Genomic DNA, 26,062 nt, shown 5'->3' on the forward strand with positions numbered 1-26,062 from the left:
TTTTAGATATATATTCAAAATTAATACTATATGTTATCAATAATTAATATGAATTGTATTTATATTAAAACTATAGGTTAGAACAATACAGATGCATTTGAATATGATTAAAATATATATAATTTTAACTAAATATATAATATTTAATCAAAGGTAAATAATTAATGGTTAATTATTCATTTAATTAATATATAGATTTCATTAATTAGATTAACAATTATTAATTAGATTGACAGGTACTAATTAAATTAGTTAATGGGTAATAAATTAGCAAGGAAGAGCTTGTGGTGTTATCTTTTGGTTTTACGTGAAGAAGAATCTTCAAAGGTAAGAAAACCCATATTCTTCTTCTGTATTTTTTGTTTTCTGTATTTTAAAACTTTCAAATAAAATTCAAGAACATGTTCTACCACTGCCGCTTGGGATTCATGTCCCATCAATAAGTAGGTTGACTAGCAGAATGGTTAAAAAATAGAGAAGGGCGCCTAGTGCATAGTGATATTCCTTGCAACATTCCAGCTTGTTTTTGTTGGGATTAGTGGAGCCAAACCGACGTTGGAACGAGTTAAGATCGGATCGAAATCAAGTAAGGACAAAGAGGGATGAAAATAGGTGAAGCGGAGAGTTGTAGGCTAGAATGGTTGATGGGGCAGCACTGCGACGCTGTCCCGATAGGGAACGCACAGACTTTTTTCGTCCGTGGAAACATGGCTTTGTATCGACTTTATAAAAGATGCAGTTTCGGTTTTAGAGTTGCCCACGATAAATTACAGCCATTTTCAACCACTTTTTAAGAGCGTCTTATGGCAGTTTCGAGGCAGATGCTCGGGGTTTTGGCAGAAGCGTTGGGGATATTTGAGTGCTTTGTATTCAATCTTATATTATTAGTGAAATCCGCATCTGAGCAGAAGATAGGACATATCACCATTACTTTATTATTCGAGATGGGTGTGCACTTTCACTCTAATACTTTTGCTATAAATGAACCCTCACGACTTTTCTTTTGGTTTCATCTAAAAGGTCTCATACCAATGGAGATAATTATCCTCATCTATATACCATGGATCACTCTATTCCCTAACAATTGTGGGACTTTGTTTCCACACCTTGCAACTCGAACAATTAAACTTTGATCTTGTGACCCGGCCTGATGGATCCTAAGGCTTATGTCAAGGGGCACAAATACATACAAGTACAATGGGAATAGATCAAATTTAACCCGTAACTTGTCAAGGTGTATCAATTTTTATTATAAACATTTAATTTTATTTAATTACATCTTCAACCAAGATAAGATAAGTGTTGCAATATTCACTTTAAACTTTAAAAAATGTATCAATTTTGACCCTATTCTAGATTTCGTTTGAAACTTTTTTTTCAAAATATATTATCATGTGTCAAATGAATAGTAAAACATATATTTGGCACGAAATTGATAGCATTAAAAAAAGACATTAGAACTCGGTTTTTTTCATATAAAAAGATTTGTATATTTTAGTAGAATTATTTTATTTGTGAGTTTGTGCGTTAATAAAAGTAAATTTATGCAAAACTTGATTTTCAATAAATTTGGGAGTTTTGAGGGTTTTTTTACGTTACTTTTTTGTTTTAAATGAATGGGTGAATTGTTGAAAATTTAATATATTAGTAAATATTATAACAATCATCTAACTGTATGGTCAAATTTGGCTTTAGGTAAAAATTGATTAAACTTACCATCTTTAATGGTGAAACATGATTTTTTTCGGGTTATTGCATTGGGTGGAAAATAAGTTTGGGGTATTTAACAATATAACACTCACTTATCAAAATTTCAAATATAGTAATTTTTATAGGATTCTGATTTTGAATTTTTTAGTATTCTCAAATTGCTCTCATCAGATTTCTCGCGCGTCTTCGCTCTCTCTCAGATCATCGTCTTCTTCGTTCGTCTCTTCTTTGCGCGTCTTCGTTCTCTCTCGGATCATCGTCTTCTTCGTTCGTCTCTTCTTCGCATGTCTTCGTTCTCTCTCGGATCATCATCTTCTTTGCTCGTCTCTTTTTCGCATGTTTTCGTTCGTTCATCAGGTATCAATTTTAGCTTATTCGTTCGTCTTGATTCATTCATCAGGTATCAATTTTAGCTTTTTACTTCGTCTTCGTTCGTTCATCAGGTTTCGATTTTAGCTCTTTCAATTTTATTTCTTATTTTTCTTCGATTTTGTTCGTGAAGAACTTTCAGCCTTTGAGGAACTTCTGTCCGTTTTAATAAGGCAGATTTCGAAGAGAAGAATTTGGACTTCTTGAGGGACTATTATAATTATATTTAGTTTTTGCTGTTGTTCTTCTTCGATTTTGTTCGTTTCTGAGGTCTTGATTTTAGTTTTTCTTCTTCTTCTTTCGAATTTAAGCTTGATTTTAGTTATTGGTGTTTGATTTTGGGCGAAAGATCACCATTAAGATTGTGGAGAATCTGCCTGAATTTTAGGTGAGGTATATCACTTAAATCAGTGAGGTATATCATACTGATATAATTCCATTGAATATGAAGTATATCAGTGAAGTATATCAGTGAAGTATATCATAGATATTTTAGGTATATCTATAACTAATATACTCAATATAGATATTAAATGTAATGCCCCGCGTTCTCTGACTCGTTTATTTTAAGAGATAAATAGTGTCTTTGGAATTTTCCCTAAGTTGATAACTTTAATTCTTGGATTTTCTAACTTTGAAATTCTAATTTTTGGCTAAATTAGAATTAAGTTTAATTTCTTTGGATTAAGATAATTTAAGTTCTCGACCTGTGTAGGAGATTTTTAGTTAAATTCTAAATTCACGAGTTTTAGGATTTTCCTTCCTAAATTCCACTTTTCTTTGAATTATTATTCTTGGGTTTTAGAGTTTAAGTTAACTATTTTATTTCGGGTTGTTGTGGGATTTATTTTTATTTCTAAAGTATAATTATTGGGCTTTTGTTTTGGGTCATTGTGTTATTTAGTTGGGCCACCTTCAAGAATAAGATTTGGGCTTTTAGGTTTTTGAAACAAGTTAAAGAAAAGGGTTTTAAAACAAACTAACCCTAGCCCATTTTGTTTTTTCTTCCTCTTCTTCTTCCCCCTTCCCTTTCTTGTTGCAGCCGCCAGCCCCCCCCCCCCCCCACTTCGAACTTCTTCTTCGACGAATCAGCACTGGCATGGCTCTCTCCGGCGACCCAGCTCTCCTCCGACGGCGACGAAGAAGAGCCCTAGCAGCGGCGAAGTATGCGACTGGTGTACCGGCTTCAGCGACGCTCGGGTTTTTCGGCGACCACCACGGGAGTCTGGTCCAGCTTCGCGGCAACCCGATTCGCGGCAACTCTGGCATCCTGCACCAGTTCCACGGCAACGCATCCTCACGAATCAGCCCGTTCCACCATCGAAGCAGCAGCGACTCGATTTCTGACATCCAACGTGGCCGTCCGCGGCGACCACCACGAAGAACGACGATACCCAGCGGCCGGATAATGGCGAGACGACGAGAACCACGACCTCCTCCGGCGACATCCAACGTTCAGCCCGAACAGCCTAGTTCCGTGACGTTTTCTTCGTTCCGGCGAGTTTCCGTGTTGACCCACCCTTGTTAGGAGCTAGATTATCGTGACCCACCCCTCCCAAGGTTGAACCAGCAAGATTGAAGCCACACGACGTCTGTTCCGGGATACCCATTCTATTCGACATTGGTTCGGCGTTGACCCACCGCTAATCGGACCCAAATCAGCGTTACCCATTCCTTTTTGGTATCAGACTAGCAAGCATAAGGTCGTTCGAGCTCGGATTTGGGAGCCCGAACCTCCTCGGCGTCTACCCATTTCAAACCCCAAGAGGTTTTACTGTGAGTTAGTAGGTAACGACTCACCTAAACTTGGTTTCAATTATGTTTAAATGTTCCTAATTGGCTACTAACCTCGAGATCGTACTCTTTTCTTTCAGGAAGTGTTCAACAAGCTTAGGAGCTTTAGGACAATTGTTTGTAAGTAGCACGGGGGCGGGTGCGTTGTTGTGTGCTAATAGAAATCGTTCTTGCTGATTGTACATTATAAAAATGTTTTCTCTTATTATTTTAATTGTTGGATAGGTTTGTGAGGTCAATGCTGTTATTGTAACTTGCTGTTATTTTATATATGGGATATGTATATGACTGGTATCCATGTTTGTTGTCTGCAACTTTAGAAACTTACTGATATTGTATGGTTGGAAGTGATTAGGAGTTGTTATGTTGTGAAAAGCATGTTATGTGAAGCATGTCATAGGGTTGTTTGTTGAAGCTTTGTGTGCGCCATGCTGTGAGCAGGTTGGTTGTTGTCAAACTTTGTGTTTTTGAGATCTATGATGCATTGAAATCATACTAGTGGTTGTGTCGTGATGGGGGTTGTGGTGGTTGGTGTTATTAGGGAAGTAGTACTGAAATCTTGGTTGGAGGCTAGAAATGTTATGTGGAGTTATGAAAGTTATGAAGTGAATGGGTGAGTGTCAGGGCCTCGGGTATAAATGGTCGAGGGCTGATACGTCACTAATTGGGTATCGAGGCCTCGGGTATAAATGGTCGGGGGTCGATACGCCAATATTGGATAAAGATGAGCATCGAGGCCTCGAGTATAAATGGTCGGGGGTCGATGCGAGGAGTCTTTCGAAAGGAGAACTATTGGGGCTTTGGGTAAAAATGGTCAACGGCCTATAGATTGTAAAGACATCGAGGCCTCGAGTATAAATGGTCGAGGGTCGAAGCAAGGAGTCTGTTGCAAGGAGAACTATTGGGGCCTTGGGTAAAAATGGTCAAGGGCCAATAGTTGAAAATACATCGAGGCCTCGGGTATAAATGGTCGAGGGTCGATGCACTGGTGTCGGGGCTCTGGATAAAAATGGTCAGGGGCCGACACTACCAACAGAATGGTCTTGGAAAGCTTGAATAGCTGAGGTGAACATAGATGTACTTGAGGTGTTAGGGAGCCAAGTGGACGGTAGTTGTTTTTATATGATTGTGGTTAGCATCGTGTCTTATAGAGCATGTTTATGGTTGAATGTATAATGTAATAGTAGAGCATGTCTATGGTTGTTCGCATACTCTAATGATAGAGCATGACGATGTATGTTTCCTTTATAGTTATGAGCATGATGTTTGTGTGTGCTTGGTGAGGGCTACTTACGAAGTATATTTTATATACTCACCCCCCCCCCCCCTCTACAATGATTGTTTCAGGTGAAGGACTCATGGGTGACCATGGTGATGGGACGGAGGAGACATGACGAGCGAGGACCATAGGCTGCTTAGTTATTCCTGTTTAGTTTAAGTCATTGGTTAAGGCCTTATATTGTGGCCAATGAATGGTTTATTTGTATTTGAATAATTGAGAGATTTTTCCCTTGTTGTTAGTTTTGCTTCGGGATAGGTGCCTATTTGAGTTTTATTCCATTTGTTTAGATTCATATAGATTGAATAATAAACTTGCCTCGTGAAGTGGTTCACGAATGTTGTTGAATGTTATTTCATGAGATTGATTTATCGTTAAATTGATGAGGATTGAAACTTGATTTTATAAGTTTGTGTGCATAGGAAGTTGGCAGGATGTAGTCGGGGTTAAATTTGATTAGTTGGGTAGTTAATGTGACCTGGAGGTGTGCGGAAAATTCTGGGTCGTTACATTAAATATAGCGTATATATGCGGCTTATGTTATGTTATTTGTTGATTGATATACTAATATCATCAATATTTTATATTTTTGCAGTATCTGTAGTTATGGGCAAGCTTGCAATATTTGTTTTTCACAGTGGTGAATGGGATGATAGTCACTGCTATACGAATTACAAAACTATTGGGATTTTGGTTGACGAAGATATGAATTTTCAGAATTTTAGGAATTGGATATTGAATGAAGTGAAGTTGGATCCATCGATTTGTTTTTTCCAATTTTCAGTTTTATTAAAGTTTGGTAGTAATGGAGTTCAAACTGTTGTTGAGATTAATGAAAATAAAGATGTTGCTTGGTTTTTTACTTTAATTAAGGATGACAGCACAAGATATCCTTTAGTTGCTCATTTAAATGCTATGCCTTTGGAAGTGAGAATTTAGGTCTGGTTGTTGCTTCTTCTGCTATAATTGCAAGAGACTTTCAAGTTTATAACGATGTTGATATTACTAGTATGTCTTCTACATTTCATGTGAAGAAGAAGGATTTATTTGCAAATAAGGATGTTTTGTCAAAAGCTTTTCACTTTATGGCTATAAAGAATAGCTTTTAGTTCAAGACTTTGAGATCAAATTTCAAATCAGTTGAGTTTGAATGTGTTCAGAATGGCTGCCAATGGTATGTTAAAGCATCTCGTTATAGAGGTAGTGAACTATGGATGATTAGAAAGTATGTTAGTGATCATAATTGTCGTATGACCATAGTTCAATCTTCTCATAGACAAGCTTCATCATTTTTTATTGGTGAATGTATGGTTGAGAAATTTAGATTTAGTTCTTCTGACCGTTCGACTCTGAAAGATATGATTCATCATATGCGAACAAACTATGGGGTTGGTGTTAGTTATTATAAAGCTTGGAGGGCAAAAACAGCTGTTAATAAATTGTTGACAGGAGATGCTGATGATTCTTATGCATTGATTCCGAAGTTTTTGTGAAGTTGAAAGAAATGAATCCAAGTTTGTTTTCTTTAATGATATATCAATAATATATGCTTTTGATATATGTGTAATATGTATGAGATGATATATCTTCTTGATTTTATTATGATGTAGGTGTTCTGATATACTGTTGATATACTACTAATATAAATTTGATTATACTATTGATTATCATATCTGATTTTGATATCTTGACATGTTGCTGTGATATATTACTGATATATTTGACGTGTTGATGTGATATATTATTGATATATTTGACGTGTAATGATATACTATTGACATAACATTTATATTATTTTTGTAGGTACATACACTGCATATGAAATTGATAAGACTAGACATTTTAAGTATTGTTTCATGGCTCTAGGTGCATCAGTTGAAGGTTGGAGGTATTGTAGACCTAATATATCTGTTGATGGGACATTTTTGACGAGCAAATATGGTGGTACACTATTGACTGCCTCAACGTGCGATGGTAACAATCAGATTTTCCCTCTTGCTTTTGGTATAGTAGATTCAGAAAATGATGCATCATGGAGATGATTTTTTCAAAATTTAAAGAATAGTTTTGGAGATCGAGAAGGGTTAGTTATCATTTCTCATCATCATTTAAGCATTGGAAAAAGCATTCTAAAGGTTTTTTCATATGCTCAATATTGTGTTTGTAAGCGACATCTGTTCAAGAATTTGATGTTGTCATACAAGGACTCCTTTATTGATAGATTTTTTGAAAACTCTGCCAAATCCTACACAACTAATGATTTTGAGTTAAATATGAGGTTGATGGAGTCAATATATCCTACTATACGAGAATATCTTAGTAATGTTGGATTTGAGAAATGGGCTCGTGCACACACTAAAGAAAGAAGATATCAAATGTTGACAACTAATATTTCTGAGAGCCTCAATGCAACTTTGAAAGAGTTAAGAGATTTACCTGTTGCATCACTACTTGATTCAGTTAGACAATTACTTCAAAGAAATGGGCTCGTGCATACACTAAAGAAAGAAGATATCAAATGTTGACAACTAATATTTATGACAGCCTCAATGCAACTTTGAAAGAGTCAAGAGATTAACCTGTTGCATCACTACTTGATTCAGTTAGACAATTACTTCAAAGGTGGTTTTATGATAGAAGTAAATCGGCATCTTCTCTGAATAGTTTTTTGAGTCCTTGGACTGATACTGAGATACATAAACAATTTAATGAATCCAAAAGTTTGATGGTAAATGTTTTTAATTTTTATTATTTAATAATGTTTATTTTTCTTTCACAACCTATTTTTTTATTATTATTTTTTTCTTTTTTCAGGTTGATCCTATCAACAACGTTGAATTTCAAGTAATTCATAAAGTGGATATTTTTTTGGTAAATTTGGGTTCTAAAAGTTGCACTTGTCATGTTTGGGATTTGGAAGAAATTCCTTGTGCTCATGCACTTGCAGTTATTTGTAGGATTGATTTGAATCCTTATTCATATGTGTCTGAGTATTATCTGTCTAGTAGATTCTTATTTACTTATGATGGTTCAATTCGTCCTGTCGGTAACCATTTGGATTGGGGATCTGTAGCAATTGATGTTAATGTATTACCTTTTATCATTAAACTCCAGCAGGAAGGCCTCGAAAACAAAGGATTCCTTCAATTGGTGAGGTGAGAAAGCACACAAAATACGGACGTTGTCAACGTGTTGGACACAATCGTAGAACTTGTAAATTTGCACCTATTGAACAATGATGTATATCAAGGATGTATACCAAAACATTGCTTTTATGATTTCAATTTACAACGAAGTAGTTTCTTTGTTACAACACAATGCGTATACCCAATAGAGTTTGCTTATATGATTTTGCTTCTGTAAGTTAAGGTTGATGACATAATTTAGAGCATTACATTAGTCTATATATTAGAATTATATCAGTTGTAAATCTGTATATCAATAATATATTAGTAATATATCAAGTATACATCATACATATATTAGTAGTACAAGGAGAAGTAATATCAATATGAACTCAAAAAGTTTAAAGGTTTAAACATCAAAATGAACTCAAAGGTATTCATATCAAAACAACATTGCCCAAAAAAATGGCATATCATTTAAAACCTTTAAGATATTGTCTTGTAATCTAAACATGAGTAGATTGTCATATTCATAAACACAAATTAGACTAACAATGTCACTATAAAAGTTAGGGGTTAATCGGTTCGGGTCGGGTCGGTTTTCGGGAACAACCGACCCGAACCGAATAAGTTCGGGTCAAAACCAACCCGAACCGAAACATTTCGGGTCAAACCCGACCCGATCCGATTTGAATTTTTTTTTCCCTCTCTCCCCAGCATCTCTTCCTTCTTCTCCCCTTCACCTTGTGATCTTAGGGTTTTTTTCCTTCTTTTACCTAAAACCTAAATCTAAACCCATAATTTTAATTTGTTTCTTCTTCGTTGCAAATGAGGGAGAAAACAAAACCCACGAAACTGATTAAAAAATAAAACAAAACCCATGAAACCCCTCTGTATTGCCAAAATTTCATACAAAAAACAAATGAGGGAGAAAACAAAACCCACGAAACTGATTAAAAAAAACCCTCCTTTTTTCCCTATATAAATTCATTCTTCCTCAGCTCCCTCTTCCACAAAATTCTCTTCCTTTTTTCCCCTTACAAATTCACATAAGATCTTCAAAAAATCATTCCACCACCGAAACAATTAAGGAGAAAAAACACCACCAACAAGCCACCTCTCCCCCGGCGGCCGATTAGGCAATTTCCTCGATTCCCTCTTCAACCAATCGGCTTCCAAAAAGAAAAAGAAACCCAAAAACCACATCAAATCCGAAGATCAAGAAATTGAAGGAAGAAAAATTAGAAGAAGCAGCTTAAGTAATTTAATCGATTCAAAATCATCATCATCTTCAAAATTTTCAATTTCAGGTTTTAGAACTCCACCGACTCCAAAATTTCATACAAAAAACAGAGGACGATCCAAGGCCGCGTGTCGCTCTCGGTAGAGAGGGTTGCCACCGGTGGGTTGTTCATAGAGAGAGAGGAGAGGGATGCCTGGGCCGCGTGTCGTCGTCGGTAGAGATGGTTGCCGCAGGTGAGTTGTGCATGGAGAGAGAGGAGAGGGATGTCTGGGTTGAGTCGTGAAGGGGAAGAGAGGGTGTGCGTAGCGTAGCCGTAGGTACGAAAGGAGGGAGGCGGCTGCGTTTATAATTGGTATGAAACCCTAATATCGGTTGAAACCGAACCGAACTCAATAATATCGGTTTGGTTCGGTTTCGGTTCGGGTCACTTTTATTTTTAACCGAACCGACCCGATTCGGTTCGGGTCGGGTCGGTTTTTTGGGTCGGTTCGGTTTCTTTCACCCCTAATAAAAGTAGAAGTACGAGTTCCAAAAGTCTAGAAAAGTAGAAGCAAGTTCCAAAAGCACAAGTTCCAAGTTCTTCATCATTGAGTTATCTTCAAGTCAAAGCTTGGGCAATCATGATCAATCTTCGTTTTCGGTGATTTTCGCGTCTTAGGAGATGATATTTTTGCAACTTTTCGTTTTTCCATAAACACCTTTGGAGTTGGTTTATGCTGTCTTTTGGGACGTACAACATCAACCTTTTCTTCAATGACTTTAGTTTTCATTTTCCTTGTTTGGACAATTGTTTTCATTTGAAAAAAAAATATTTCATATATTAGTAGTATTTAAGAAACATATTAGAGGTAATATATTTGAAATAATTTGTAGATATCATATTTATAGCAGAAGTAAATAAGTTCTATATCATATGTTTATCAAATATATATCACATATATATCAGGAATATATCTGTCAATCATTAGTATATCAGAAGTAAATCAATAGTATAGTAGAAGTAAATCATTATATATCAACTATAGTATTAGATATCATAGTTATATCAAACGTAAATTAGTTATATATCATATGTATATCAAACGTATATCACATACATATTAGGAGTATATTTGTCAATCATTAGTATATCAGAAGTAAATCAATAGTATATTAGAAGTCAATCAGTTACATATCATATATATATATATATATATGAAGAGTATATGTGCAACTTAGTAGTATATTAGAAGTAAATCTATAGTATATCAGAAGCCAATAATCAATAGTGTATCAGAAGTCAATCAGTTCTATATCTGCTATATATCAATTATATAACAGTAATCAATTGTATATCAGAAGTCCATAAGTTATATATCAGTATATATCAGTTGTATAATAGTAAATCACTATTTTACCTGCTTTGACCCTTTGTCGTGGATTTTTTTTTATCGTTTCTCTATAATTTTCTGTAAATAAAAATCATCGATGAGTTTCAATAAGTGAATAACACGAGTAAATGATTAATAAAACTAACTATTGTCTCACTATACTTACAATTTCATCTTCATTAGCTTTTTCCTCTTCCTTGTCTTCTGCTCCTTCTTGTTCTTCTTCCTCACTTGATTCTTTTTCTTCATTCTCATTGTCTTGTTCATTCTTCTAAGAAGCATTCCAAAGATAAGAAAAGTAAATCAATGTAAGAAAAGTAAAGTAATTTAGATTTACCTCTTTTTCATTTTTTTCCCTTTCCCATCCTGATCTGCATCCTCTTTCTCATGATTGATTGCATATTCCACAATTTTATCAATATCTACTTCTTCGTCAAGAAGCTGAAGACTTATCGATGGAGGTACGTTCTTCTGAAGTGATTCTTGGGATTGTTTTTCAATGTTTGATTTTGGTGGAAATCCATCATTGATTACTTCTAATATAGAAGTCAATATCCACATCATTTGTTTCTGGACACTTCTAATTTCTTGTATTTCCTCCTTCAAAGTCAAGCTTTTACTTGAACCATGTGTTTTTGTTCCTTCTTCCTTCTCAATATTTCTTCCTTCTGCCATATTATCCATAGATAATTCATCTTTCATAGGAAGAATTGTAATTATTGAGAACTGCATAATAAGTCAACAAATGTAGTAAATCAATAGAAACAAGAACCAAAAAAGAGAAAGAGAGAGAGATCAGTGAAGTAAGAAACTTACATCACTTGCAGATAAAATATTTTCTTGCAGATGGTGTCAATCCGGCTATGATAGGATATCCGATTTCAACATTCTTGAGATTTGATATCCATCCCTTTTTGTTGCAATTCCCACCCTCGGATCAGAAAGTTTGGGAATTACTTCACATGCTCAACAAATCAGTGCAACTGGGAAGCCTTGCAAGGTATAATTTGATGATCTATCTTGTGAAGCTTTTTTGATGTATTCAATTGTTATATCATATACCAACCTACCCCATGGATATTTCGGAAACAACTTTTCACTATCGACAATGTCAACATGCTTCCATTCTACCTTAGTGTGAAGTTGTTTGGCAAACAATAAGCATTCTAAGATGTACAAGTTAGCAATTTTCACCATTAAATTATCATTTTGAGACCCAATGTGAAAAGCTGCTTGTACATCTCTTTTATCTATTGGCTCTCTAGGCTTAAAAAACGTGTTCCTAAGCTCATCGGTATTTGTTTCTCCATCTATAATGATCTTGTCAAGAGTGGGGTATTCATGACAACAATTCAAACTTGTCATCAAACTGAACTCTTTCAGTCCAAATCTTGTAAACTTTCCACCAAAGTTGAATACTAATGCATCTTTTGGACTTTTGTCAGATATTCTAATAATTAGATGCACTAGTAATTGTAGTAGACATCTGCTAACCCTAAATGACAAGAAGTGTCCAAAGGGTCCTTTTTCAAATATTTCTTTCTGAGTTGGTGAAAGCATTTTTAAGATGTTGTCAATTGTTTATGGTTTAGAGTACTGTTGTACTTTAACCCCAGAATACCACAATATACTGTTAAGATAAAATATAATATATCAAATATGTCATAAGTATGTCATAAGTATATCAATAGTATATGAGACGTATATGAAACATATATTGCATAGAAACTCACATCAAGTCTGTCAGAATATCATATGAATAGTAATCATTATCATATCATGTGACGCCCGAGAGGAGGGCTACATGAATGAACCGATACCACATCCGAATGAGAGAGATCCTGAGATTATTGAAGAATGGTTAAGAAAGGCTTAAAAGAATTGATAGTTACTATCCATACCAACAAGGTGCACCTTCCTTTTCGGTGGCTCAATCGTAAGAACTCCAAAGTGAAGCATGCGATTAGGTTGGGTGAAGCATGTGAGTGAGGACAAAGCATGCTGGAAGCACTCGTGTTGGTCTGTTATCACATACCTCACTCTTTTCTTCTTTTGTTTCTTCGCCTTGGATATCCACAAGAAATCAAACAAAAAGCATCTGAATGCATAGTGAATCATGAATCATGCTAAAAAAAACAACCCTATTTGTACAAAAACCTAGCACTTTGATTTTTGTTATTTTGCGCTAGAATTTTTATCAGAGCCCACTGACTGCCAAGATAACTGGAAGTAAAACTGAGAGAGAAAAACCACTCAGAGCAGTAAAAGATAAAGAAAAAGAAAAAGCAAGCCGCCTACCTGACTCTCCTATATTTAAATGAAGACATATTTAAATATATAGTTACTGCTATAGTCACTACTATGTGAACTATTATAACTGATATATTCAATATAGTCACTGCTATAGTAAATTGAAATCGAAATGGAAGCAAACATATATATCTCTACTTATCCCAAGAATCGAAATGTAAGCATTGTGTGTTAGGAGTTGAGCAAAAATCGAAATGGAAACATATATACCACTACTTAAAGAAATCAAATGGAAATCGAAAGATATCAGAATGAACGAACAAACAGAAATCAGACGGAAATCGAAATTTGGTAAACATTGTAGCTCTTTGCTAGTTGGATGAGAATCAAACGAACGAAAATGGTAGTTGGGGATGACATTCTTGACGGAAATCGAACGGAAATCAAACGATATTTGGGCTGGAAATCAGAAGCTCGAAGGTTGGATGAGAATCGAACAAACGAAAATTATTTGGGGATAACTTTCTTGATGGAAATCGAATGGAAATCGAACGGAAATCAGAGTGAAAATTGAAAAGTTAGGTTTTGTTTTGATGGTTTGAATGAAAAAGTGGTGGTGAATGATGGACGTCGAACGGACGAAAATGATGAAATTTAAAAAATTAGGTTTTCTTTTGATTTGGGCTACCATCTTTGGGTTTTGCATGTTAATATTGGACTTGCAGGGTAATTAGGACTTTTAACAATGTGGGCCTCCGTGAATTGGTAAAAAATTGCTATATTTGAAATTTTAGAATGTGAGTGCTATTTTATTAATTTTATGTAATCTTTTTGTCATATTTGCAAGCAACCCATTTTTTTCTAATATAATTTTAGATGCATTTTATTATAAAGCTACAGATTTAGAAATATTGAAACCTAAATTATAATAAAATATTATTTAAGACATTAGTTTGTTTAGCACAAATGCTAAAACTTCTTGTAAAACAAATAGAAGAATTACAATCTTATAGGTACATAATTTGTTCAAAATAAAATATAATTGAATTATCAATGTAAATATAGGAGAAAGATAATATGTAAATAGTTTAAAGAAGACGTATAAATAAAAATTATATTACTATATATTTCTATCATCAATTTAAATTTATCGAGGGAAATATGCACAATAAATAAATCTACATTATTTTATTTAAATGAAAAAACAATTAAATTAATTTTTAATTAAAAAGAAGTGATTTTTTTTTTTGGCAAAAATAGTGGCGCACCTCACGAACTTCTTACTGATGCAGTACCTAATAATAAAAAAAAAACACAAACAAGAATTAAGGTTCGAACCACGGAGGCAAGCAAAAATATATAAAGTTCAAAGGTCAAATATCATTTTTCTAGTTCATTGTATACAATGTATAGTATTTATCCAAATTTCACAGAGCACGACCCATTCGTGGATCACTTGTGACTCAGTCATAGCAAGGAAGATATATTAAAGATCCACATATATGTGAATATGAGACGATTGAGAACCCTCAAAGTGTGTATATATATATATATATATATATATTTTAGGATGAAATCCAAGCGGGTGATTTGTCAAGCATTGAGGGAGGCAGTAGGGCATGAGACCACAGGCGGTTAGGAATGTACACTAGAGTCTTGAGAATATATGTTCGTATAATCAAGTGAAAAATTGTATATTCTATGTTTTAAGAGTCGGGAACTTAGATTGAGGTGAATGCAAGTAAAATTATGAGAATATGTTTGTTTTGTAGAAAAAAAACAATGATTGTTAATCAAATGCGCTAGGCACATAACATTCTCAAAGCCGTAGCTCATTGACCAAATGCGCCAGCCACATTTTTGTTGAATATTCCCTGTTGCACCCAAATGCGACAGACCCATTTCTTGCCCAGATTGATAAAACGTGCATTTTAATTTATTTTGATCGAGCATTCCATGAAAACCAAATGCCCACGCCATTCTTCCTCAGATCACGCAAGAGAAAGTCAAAATTAGTTGGTCCAAAATTGGTCTAACCTCCCAAATTTATCTCCAACAAAAGGCATCCTCCATGCTTATAAATACAAGTCTCCAAGTGATGATGGAGAACTATCCCAAGCTTTTATAGTCTACTCTTTAGTTTTTGTTTAACTTAATTCTTGAATTCCAGCAACATTCGATTTTGTTTATTGTTATTTCCATTGGTTTTTATATAATTTGCTTTGAACACTTTTGGAAATTTAGTTGACTTTCTTTTATCTTATAGTCTGGTAATTATTTTCGAATGGAATGAAAATGAATTATTTTGTTATTATCTCTTCTGATTTAATTTTTTTATTGCCATGAGTAGCTAGATTACATTTTCAACCATCCTACGGATGTCTTAGTTTCCTATCTTTCTAAATTACATCTATTTGTGAGTGCGACGCTTACGCTCCTCTTGCTTATCTTCATTGATATAATTCATGCAGTTGATTTACTTTTGGGTCACTAGTTTAAATTACACGAGTTTGAATTTAAGTTTGAAAACGTTAGAGTCAAACATAGTTGTTCAAGATAAAACAGAAAGTTACTTAGAAATAAGAACCAAAACAAGAAACTAGACATAGGTTCCCTTGCACATTAAACGAAAATTGGAGTTTGCATTATTTAGGATTCTAATATTTCATAAATGTGTGTAAATGCTAGCATAGGCTTATAAACAAACCAAAAGCAGTATCGAATAGGAGTTAAACTAGTTTGCATAAAACAAGTGAACATGTGTGTGGCGCATCTAGTAAGTGTAATTACTCTTTCTAAAACTAAACAGTAGTACGGCTTGGTTTTTTTTTAAATTATGTTTTCCTCATATTTTTAAATTATTTTTCTACTAAACCTAATTGCTCATTCAAGCGTTTGAAAATTTATTTGAAAAGAAACTAGTCCCCGTGAGATTAACTCGGTATACTTGTGACAATGTCGCTTGCACTATACCCTCGAGCTATTAAGTAGTGGAGCAACAGACGCATGATGATAGGGTCGAACATAGAGTCTCAGACCAACACGGGAACGTTCAGCCACCTGAATGGGTCCTATACCGAAATCAACATAGAGGATTTAGGCATAATCAAGAAGGAAATTTTCAACCGAGTGTAAAACAAAGTTGGGACGAGAGCAAGGGGTACAGTGTTGGTTTCGTGGCCTTGGCTTGTGAGTTTGTAATTAATAAACAATTTTTTATTCGATAAAGAGTTATTTGATTACTTATTTGCATTATTCGTATTTCAATAAACTAAGATCCAAGGCTATTTAATGTAACTGGAACAATATATATATATAGTATATATTTAATATACAATATAAATATTTTATATACAGTATATATAAAGTATGTATATAATATATACAAGTGGATAATGTTCCAGTAATAACCTAAATGGTCTATAGTACATGGATAAGGTTGGGTACCTTATCTTGTTAACACTATGGACATGACCCGCTTTGTAATAATTACAGACGACTCTATCCAGGTCATTCATGTGAAGACATGCGAGTGGGGTATCCTATACAATGAGTTTGTATAAGATTGAACTGCGAAATAATTAATCTTTAGTTATAACACCGTAACTAACTAGATTAATATTTCGTAGGATGACCAGGTAACTCGATCTTAATCCTGAGTGAGTTATGGACTCCTGTCTATAAGGGATCATCCTTTCATTTGTATAGGTGAGAGTGGCCCAAGGTGCCGACGCAATAATCTGACCATTTTGGAGATGAGACCGAATGAGAGCTGAGAACATAACTACGCAAGATGGAATTCACATCTTCCCGACTTTATAGTAAGTAGATGAGTGTTCCCTTAAAGGCTGACTCCGAGACTTGAACAACCCCCACCCTCTCACTGTCACGAGATGGGCTTCTGTTTAATGGTCGGACCATAAACAAGTTGTTCATTAGAGGAATAGTATATTTAAGGTGCAAGATGTAACTTTAGTGGACTGATATGCAGTTAACGAATATTGGTTAATTTGGTTAATGAGTTTAATCAATTAACCTCCTATCGCTAGAGCTTCTGATCTGTTTGTCCATTAGGTTCCCTTTCTAGCTCACAATAGATAAAACGAGGATCAAGTTTTTGAAAAAAATTTTAATGTTCAAAATGGGGAATGTATATAATGTAAATTGATACATTATATAAATATTAATTTTGGATAAAGATTCTAAATTAATTCTATATATTATGAAAGAAATGTTTGAATAAGATTCAGAGAAGAATTAATATGAATTAGATTTATATTAAAACCATAGGTTAAAATTAATATACATAAGATGTACATAAAAATATAGGCTATACAATGGTCTGCATTTGAATATGATTTAAATAAACAGTATTAATTAAATATAAAGTTAAAATATTAATTGTTAATTATTTATTGAATTAATATTTTGATTTAATTAATTAATTATTAATTAATTAAATTTGTTACGGGTAGTTTTCGAATAGGACACGTGTTTGCCCCTCCACGGGCGCGGGCCCGTTGAGAATCGATTCTCGGTGAGGATGTTGCCGAGCAGGGGGCGTGTCTGCTCATGACGGGATGAACATGACAAACGGTTACGCCCCATACATACCCACATATCGCGGCGCGTGATGTCGGCACAATGGGCGCATCCAATGGCCTTGGGCAGCATGCTCAGCGGATGCAGGTAGCGGGGCTACTATGCACCAGCGGGGATGCGCCCATCTCTGTTCTGTCATACAGAGCGCGACTCTCTACCATTTCCAACCATAGTCTTTCTCGGTCGGTCGTCATAGGCTATAAAAGGAAGAACGATCCTCCACACCAAGTAAATGAAAAACCTGTTATTGAATTCTCTGGTATCTTATTCCTATCTTTACTCTCATTACTAACTTAAGCGTCGGAGTATATTAGGTCGGACACTACACCATCGTCGAGTTTTTTGGTTTCAAGTCTCGTGGAGTCATCTCTGAACTGCTCGTCCGGAGACCACTCGACCCTTGGCCAAAATTTGCCGTCACCAGTTGGCGCCATCAATGGGGACGACGTCAAGCCGCAAACGAAAACCAGTTCTCCACACTAAGACACTATTGGGATGACTTCCAACAAAGAGTCGTCCTACGAGAACCCCGTCGACGGAGAACGTCGATGTGACAAAGCCACCGATAACCCTTTCCCAACTCCCCCAGCTCCTCAGAAGGCGAAAAGGATACGAAACACAGCCAACTCGCTCCGCCCGATGGGACACATGTGCAAAAGGAAGGTAGGGCATACCCACTGGAAAAGCTCCAGGTTACATAGCGAAATGAGAGCGACCCATGCCTAGATGATCGCCCAGGTGGGGCAGCTGATCGAGATCATCTTGAGCGACTGAACCCAAGATACCTTTCCCATCTCGAACGGAGCGTAGCCGAAGAGCGAATCACTGAAAGGGACCCCCGGGCTGCGATGCAGGCGATGATCGGAGACGGCGACCCCCCAGCATCCTTAGGGATTCCTCAAGGATCGAGACCCCTCTGAGATAAGCCAACCAAAAGCCGCTATCGACGTGATCCAACAATCTCGCACTTGGATTCGGAGACAAGCACTGAAACATCAAGTAGGCCCAGCGGGTCCCGAACCGGGCTTGTCCGAGAAGATCTATATTGAGTCAAATAAGAGGTCTTCAATCGTGTAAAAAACTAACTCAAAGTCGGGGGTGTCGGCCCCACCATGCAATACGAACCCTCCAAGATTGCTTAAGACCCTTCATAGCCAGTATCTTAGCCGTAGATCTGCCGAAGGGGTTAAAGGGCCCCCGGTTGGACAAGTAGGATGAATCTGTAAACCACGTGGACCATGCCATATCGTACCACGATGCGATGCGGCAGGTGGGATACAATGACACCGAAGAGTGTAGGGTTTCTCCGGAACCCTCATTGAACCCGCTCGACAATGGTTCCAAGATCTGCCTCCGCGCTCGGTTGGGAGCTACCAGGACCTAGCAAGCAAGTTTGTAGACCAATTCCATTACTCCTACACCAACAGACGAATGGAAGCCCACCTCTCTTTAGTCAATTAGAAGACGGGCGAGGACCTAAAAGCGTATTTCGCACGCTTCTGAATGAGAGGCTCCGAGTACCCAACTGCAATGAAAGTGTGGCTCTATGGGCAGTCTCCCAATGCATCAAAGAAAGGAAACTTGTATGATCACTCGGCAAGTACCGTGCAAGGTCTATGGCCGAACTCACGACCCGGTTTAACAGGCACATAGAAGAAGACGAGTTGCTCGTGCTACAATCTTTGGACAAGAAAGCCAAACGAGTCGCAACAAAGGGAAATCAGTAGAGATATCGGCTGTAAAGAGAGAGCCCGGCGGGGCTCGGTCTTACTCGAGAACCTACCGATCACTGCGGTACGGGAAATACACTCACACTCACATACCGGTATACCAGATACTTACTCGAATCAATAGGACCCTCGTCGATAACATGTTGCAATGGTCGGAATGCTACAAGGGCGACGCTGCCAAGAAGGATAGGAGTAAGTATTGCAAATTCATCCGAGGCCACTGACATGACGCAACCGATTGCAGAGACCTCAAGGACCAGGTTGAGTCCCTAGTTCAAAGAGGATATCTAAAGCAGTTCGTCGGCAAAGGCATAAAGCCTGGGCGGCATAGATGAAAGTATAACGGGGGCAAAGCACAGGCAAAGCCAAAGTCTCCAAAGAAGGATGATCGCCCGCCGGATATCCTCACCATTAGCGAGGGACCGGCGGGAGGGTAATCCAGGAATAAGTGAAAGACCCTAGCCTGACAGGCCAGAGGAAAATCGAAGCACTAGAGGTCTTAACCGTGAAATCGGCCGATCCAGGACCTGCAGTTACCTTTACCGACAAGGAGGCAAACGCCTAGCTCCAGCCGCACAACGATGTCCTCGTCGTTGTCTTCGAGATCAACCACGTACCAATACATCAGGTGCTAGTAGATGGAAGGGGAGCCTAGTCGAGTTCCTCAAGAATAACGTCGACATATTGGCCTAGTTCCACGAAGACATGCCTAGTATAGTTCCCTCGGTCGCCGTGCATAAGTTGAACATGGACCCAAGCGCGAAGCTGGTAATGCAAAAAAAGCGAACCATGGATGCTGCTTGCCATGCCGCCACGACATGAGAAGTCGTTAAACTATTGAGCACTGACTTTATCGAAACTATTTGTCCAACAGAGTCTTGGTTAAGAAAGCCAACAGAAAGTGGCAGATGTGCGTTGACTTCACCAACTTAAACAAGGCTTGCCCAAAAAATAGCTTTCCCCTGCCATAGATCGATCAGCTAGTAAATACCACGGCGGGGCACGAGCTGCTGAAGTTTATGGATGCTTACTCAGGGTACAACCAGATCAAAATGCACCCGGCAGATCAAGAGCACACATTCTTCATCACAAAGCAAGGGTTGTTCTCGTACAAAGTCATGTCGTTCGGATTGAACAACGTTGGAGCAACCTACCAACGTATGGTGACAAAGATGTTCGCCCTGCAGATCGGGAGAAAGATGGAGGTGTACGTCGACGACATGCTGGTTAAGAGTCGAATGATCGAACAACATAAGGACGACCTCTCCGAAGCCTTTCAGGTCATGCGCCATCATGACATGAGACTGAACCCAGCTAAATGTGCCTTTAGCGTGAGGTTGGGAAAGTTCCTAGGCTTCATAGTGCACCAAAGGGCGATTGAGGCTAATCCATAAAATATTCGAGCCATCTTGAATATCTCCGCTCCAACCAACTTGAAACAGCTCCAAAGCCTGAACGGGAAGATAGGAGTGCTAAACTGGTTCATCTTCTGGTCAACCGACAAGTGCCTGCCTTTCTTCAAAACACTGAGAAAAGGGGGAAAAATTAGAGTGAACCAACCAATGTGATAGGGCCTTCCAAGACCTAAAACAGTATCTGGTGTCCGCCCCCCTCCTAGCCAAGCCAAGTGAAGGGGATGAACTATATCTTTACCTGGTCGTTTTAAAGAGCACAGTCAGCTGAGCACTAATCAAGGAGGAGGCTAGAAAGTAGCACCCTGTGTATTACACCAGTAAGACCTTGATCGAGGTAGAGACACGTTACTCCGACGTCGAAAAGCTGGCTCTCGCGCTAGTCACCGCGGCAAGGAAGTTGCGGCCCTACTTCCAAGCTCACCTACTCCTGGTCCTGACCGACCAATCGCTTCGACAAATATTTCAAAGACAAGAGGTCTCAGAAAGAATCATTAAATGGGCCGTCAAGCAGAGTAAGTACGATATACATTATGTGTCGTGGGTGTCGGTGAAGGATCAAGAGGCTGCTGATTTTGTCGTCGAGCTAACTCGAGCGTAACAAGAGGATGGTGTCGACCTTGGTCGATGGATCTGTACACGGATAGTCCAGCGAACCACCAGGGTTGTGGAGTGGGAGTCCTACTAGTAAGCTGAGAGGGAAGCTGCCACGAGTATGCCCTCCACTTCAGGTTTCTGACCTCCAACAACAAGGTCGAATACGAGGCACTGCTCGTCGGGCTAAGGCTGGCCCAGTCTGTAGAGGCTCGACACCTCAGCATCATTAGCAACTCCCAGCTAGTCATCAACCAGATCAACCAAGAGTACCAAGCTAAGGATGATTGAATGACCTTATACCTCCAAAAGGTACGGACCCTGTTGAACACCTTTGAGTATAGTGTTGTCGAGCAGATCCCACGCTTGAAGAATGCCAACGTTGACGCATTAGCTCGTCTCACATCGTCTTACGAAACTGACCTACCTCGAACGGTCATAGTCGAAACACTGGGAGAGTCAAGTATCACCGAGCCAGAAACAATAAACATCGACCAGCCAAATACCACGGATTGGAGAGACCCAGTCAGGTAATATATGGAAATCGGCAAGCTACCGGAAGACAGAGGAGCTACCGAAAAGCTAAGAAGGTAGAGAGCTCACTACATTCACAACGACATGGTCCTATACAAAAGACGGTACTCGCTTCCTTTGCTCAGATGCGTAGAACCATCTGAAATTGAGTACATCTTCAGTGAAGTCCATGAGGGAGATTGCAGCGACCACCTGACTGGTCGAGCGCTCGCAAACAAAATCCTGAGACCAGGGTACTATTGGCCTACAATGAATAAAAACTCCAGGAAGTTTGCACGACATTGCAATAGATGCCAATGAACAACCGTCATTGCACGACGACATGCCGAGCAGCTGACAAGCTTGACAGCTCCCTAGCTCTTCCGCTGTGGGGGATCGACTTGATCGGTACGTTACCTATGGGAAAAGGCCATAAGAAATTCGCAGTCGTCGCAATTTATTACTTCACCAAGTAGGTCGAGGTCGAACCACTAGCCACAATCACCAAGCAAAACATAACGAATTTCGTATGGAAATTCATCATTTGTCGGTTCGGTATTTTGAATACCATCATCTTGGACAATGGGAAACAATTTAGCAATAAAAACTTCAAGAGATTCTGCTCGGACCTAGGCATCAAGCACCTCAGCTCAACCCCCGTACACCCGCAAACCATCGGACATGTCAAAGAATCTTGAAAGCTAGGCTCAAGAAGCTTAAGGGCCAGTGGGCAGAGGAACTTCTGGGCATCTTATGGGCTTACAAATCTACTCCTAGGACTTTAACAGGTGAAAACCCCTAGTCCTTCGGAATGAAGGCCACAGTTCCCGTGGAAATGGAAGTCCTCCCCCCATTGGGAATTCAGGTCTTTGATAAGGGACTAAACGAGGAAGGGATTTTGAATTCCCTGGACCTCATTGAAGAAGACACGGAAACCGCTCGCATGTGAGTGGCCCGACACCAGAATCGACTGGCCTGGTATTACAACTCACGAGTAAAGCCACACAGATTCGCAGTCCGAGCATTGGTGCTGAGAAAGGTGATGCTGAACAGAAAAGAATGCACGTATGGAGCATCGGCCCAAACTGCAAAGGACGATACCGCGTGACGGGAGTCATCTGACCAAGGACCTACACACTGGAGAACCTAGACGACAGGCCCTTTCGCCACCAATAGAATGCCGATCACTTGCACGCGTACTGTCCGTGAGATGAATAGTGGACTACCACTACCGAGGTGACTCCTCTTATTATTTAATAAAACGGGAATCTTGTCGTTAATAATTTTTTGATTTTGCGTGGTACCGTAAGACCCAGGCCCCGCTTCTCCGGAAGTAAAAGTATGAATAACCACAACTCCCTAAAACATAGGTCGAGCAAAGCAATTCCAAATAAACAAAATATAATACCATTTTTTTAACTAACAACACGTCAAGTACAACCCTTGTAATCTTCAAAACCAAAACAAAAGCAAATGACGAGGCTTCATAACGTCACCTTACAAGAAGTACGGGTAAGAAAAGATATAAATTCAAAACACTACTCTACAACAGAGCCTGAATAGCCGCCACACGGACAAGCCTTCCCCTGAACAACCGTTTTAGCCAAGGAAGGTCCCAATCGGGGGAGTGCCTTATGAGTCCTCTGACCAGACCGGTGCTGGCGCTTGTTCCACTAACAATCACAAGGGCTGGCAGACAAAGCATGTCCTAGAGCAGCCACGCTATCACGAAGAGTCTGGTTCTCAACATGAAGGATGATTTCCTTAATAAAGACGGGGGATGCGGGGCCGCCAAATCCCCTTACAAGATAAAAATGACAGCACTGCCGCCACCCCATATACAAAAGAAGCGACAGCAAACGAATGAAAGGGTAGCATATTGTCATCGCACAGGGGCGTTTCACAACATCCTTCGTTCCAAGCGCCTCACCCTATGAAACATGGATAAATACACCTGTTCCCTCTCCGCCATCCTCTTGAGGACCTCCCGGACTATCTTGACAGCAAAACGACAGCCATTCTCAGCATTAACAAACCCCTCCCACATCTTTAGGAGGTATCGCTTGAGTTCACAAACCTTTGCAACGAGCTCATTATTGCTCAGTTGCATGAGGTCTGGAGGAACTCAAGAGGGAGGAACCTAGGCTCCAAGAAGTTCGCTCTAGCATTAGAAGGCTCACTCTCCTCTCCTTCGTCTAACCCGGTGTCGATCCCACCGTCTTCTTCCTCTTCCTCCTCTCCCACTTCATCCTCATCTTCTTCCTCGTAAGGACAACCCCATTAGAGAGGAGGTAGTCTTCCTCCTCGGATGGGATGTCCTCATAGAGGGAAAGAAGGTTGTCCTCATTCCCGACGAGTGGATGTCCCTCTAGGAAAGTGGGGCCGTCCTCCCATGAAGTGTCCACCCGAATATGGTTGCTTTGTAAGAACCTGACATCTCCACTCGTTTGAAAGTACACTTGGAAAGAGAGAAAGAAAAAATGGTGATGAAAACCAAAGAGGAAGTGTTCCTCTAATTTATAGTAGAGGGAGACCCTCCCTCAATCGTTGGGACAAGCGACCACGTGTCGCTTTGATGAAAAGGCACATCGCTTTGTACTCTGGAGCAAATGAAGCGACGTGCCAGGTGGAGCCACCAGGGACGCCTTGAAACGCACGCTGCATAATGACAAAAGACATTCAAAGGCGGTGACGGTTGGGGTTGTGGAGTCGAAGGACGATCCCTCGCGTCCCCATATATGGTAATAAGTACACAAGTACGTACGAAACCCAAGTGGAGCTCCGTGCCGTCGCATGCTTGGCGGAACATCTAAGTTCCAAGGCTACCCCCGAGTCCGGATGGCTCAGGTGGCACCACTCGACTGCGAGCAAGCTTCTAGAGGATTTATGTTCTAAGGCATTTCCCCGAATGGTGCAGCCGAACAGGGCTCCCACTTGGACGCATCCCTGCCTTTTCAGGAACACTCTAACTTCCAAGGCTGCCCGAGTCCAGATAGCCAACGTGGCACCACTCGACCGTGAGCAAGCCATTGGAGAATTGATGTTCTAGGGCATTTCCTCGAGTGGAGAAGCCAAACAAGGCTCCCACTTGGACGCATCCCTACCTTTTCAGGAACATTCTATGTTTTAAGACTGTCCCCGAGCTCAGATGGCCCACGTGGTACCACTCAGCCTCAAGCAAGCCTCTGGAGAACCAATGTTCTAAGGCATTTCCCCAAGTGGAACAGCCGAGCAGGGCTGCCACTCGGACGCATCCTTGCCTTCTCATGAACACTCTGAGTTCCAAGGCTGCCCCTAAGTTCGAATGGCCTACGTGGCACCAGTCGGCCGCGAGCAAGCCTCTGGAAAACTGATGTTCTAAGACATCTCTCCGAGTGGAGCAGTCGAACAGAGCTCTTACTCAGACGCATCCCTTCCTTTTCAAGAACACTCTAACCTCCACAGCTACCTCTGAGCCCGGATGGCCCACGTGTCACCACTCGGGCCGCGAGTAAGCCTTTGGAGAACCGATGTTCTAAGGCATTTCCCCTAGTGGAGCAGCCGAACAGGGCTTCCAATCGGACGCATCCCTACCTTTTCAGGAACACTCTAAGTTCCAAGGCTGTCCCCAAGCCTGGGTGGTCCCCGTGGCACCACTCGGCCGCAAGCAAGCCTCTGGAGAACTGATGTTCTAAGGCATTTCCCGGAGTGGAGCAGCCGAATAGGGCTCCCACTTGGACGCATCCCTGCCTTTTCAGGAACACTCTAAGTTCCAATACTGCCTCCGAGTCTAAATAGTCCATGTGGAACCACTCGACCGCGAGCAAGCCTCATGAGAATTGATGTTCTATAGGTCTGTACCTTTCCTTCGGCGTCTCGTTTTCGCTTGTAGATCCATTTGCACCCTATGGGTTTTACCCCGTCAGGTTGATCTACAAGTTCCCAAACGGAATTGAAGTACATCGACTCCATTTCCAAGTCCATTGCTTTGACCCATTTGTCATTGTCAGTATCTTCCATTGCTTTCTTATAGGTCAATGGATCCTCAACGCCGTCATCAGGTATGACAACTTGAGTTTCAGTTAAACCCAC

The 26,062-nt window shown here is 39.4% G+C and overlaps 1 long non-coding RNA gene and 1 pseudogene across 1 annotated transcript; both read left to right on the forward strand.

Annotated features, from left to right (window-relative positions):
- Positions 1–3,146: 3,146 nt before the first annotated feature.
- LOC148213010 (uncharacterized) lies at positions 3,147–5,526 on the forward strand. The gene is made up of 3 exons (XR_015789425.1): positions 3,147–3,867; positions 3,954–3,993; positions 5,221–5,526. It is a non-coding gene; the product is annotated as an uncharacterized LOC148213010 (long non-coding RNA).
- A 232-nt stretch (positions 5,527–5,758) lies between these two features.
- LOC148213011 (uncharacterized) lies at positions 5,759–8,391 on the forward strand (annotated as a pseudogene).
- The last annotated feature ends 17,671 nt before the right edge of the window (positions 8,392–26,062 follow it).

The sequence above is a fragment of the Momordica charantia genome, assembly GCF_013281855.1.
Source record: "Momordica charantia cultivar OHB3-1 chromosome 2 unlocalized genomic scaffold, Mcharantia_2.0 BLBB01000002.1, whole genome shotgun sequence".
NCBI lineage: Eukaryota > Viridiplantae > Streptophyta > Magnoliopsida > Cucurbitales > Cucurbitaceae > Momordica > Momordica charantia.